Source organism: Vicia villosa, unplaced genomic scaffold (assembly GCF_029867415.1).
Source record: "Vicia villosa cultivar HV-30 ecotype Madison, WI unplaced genomic scaffold, Vvil1.0 ctg.002159F_1_1, whole genome shotgun sequence".
Classification (NCBI taxonomy): domain Eukaryota; kingdom Viridiplantae; phylum Streptophyta; class Magnoliopsida; order Fabales; family Fabaceae; genus Vicia; species Vicia villosa.
In genome coordinates, this window is record NW_026705856.1 from 283,916 (window position 1) to 284,887 (window position 972).

Genomic DNA, 972 nt, shown 5'->3' on the forward strand with positions numbered 1-972 from the left:
ACCTTGCATTAAATATAAAAGAAAACAAGTTCAAAAGTTCAAAATGGAACTTCATCTTCAACTTTGTGACATTCAAATTTCTGGAGATGCAACATCATCAAATCTCAACCATTTTTAAAAGTTCAAGATGAAAACATGTTCAGCATTCAAATAAGAACTCAGCCATATATCATTTGCAAATCAATTCAACCTATAACTCATGAATTTCTGGAAAAATGCTAAGAACCCTAAAACTTCAAAATCAAATTAAATGATCTATAATTTGAGTAAATGAATGAAACTTGAGGGCTATGGATCCTTATGCGATTATAAACACAATGGTATCATACTTTGATGAAATTGGTACCTAAATGAAAGATTTCAAGTTTTAAAAATGTATCTCGGAACTAAGAATCGATTTCAACAATGGATTTGTTACTGAACTGTGCTAATGATCTGGATAACTTACCTAACCTCCAAGGAACGTGTTGAAGTGCTTAGAATGACTGACACCTCCTGGAACTCCAAACTAGATAGAACTTACAAAACAAGAAACTTAAAATGGAAAACTTGATTCCAGGTGTTAAAGTTGTTGATTATTGATTTGGACAGTTTCTATATGATATATAGAAGGTATCTGGAGTGGTAGTTTCAATAATGTGTTAACAAAATGAAAGTTTGATGGTTAAGGTTCAAGAAAGCTCTTTAATGGAAGTTTGATGGTGCCTTCTGGTTATAGGTTGTTTTGAGGGTGGTGATTATGATGAACAGCTTCTAAATGATGTATAGAAGCTATTTGAATGGTTGTTAGACACCCACAGCTTGTGGAACTTTAAATTGCTCCCAAAATGCAAATAACATAAAAAGGATAATTTCTAGTTGGGTAGTGACTTGAAGAATTCTACTGTGTTTGATTCAATGAGCAATGCCCTCTATTTATAGGCCAAGATTAGGATTTGATGGTGAAGAAATTAGATCAATTGAAGAATTCTA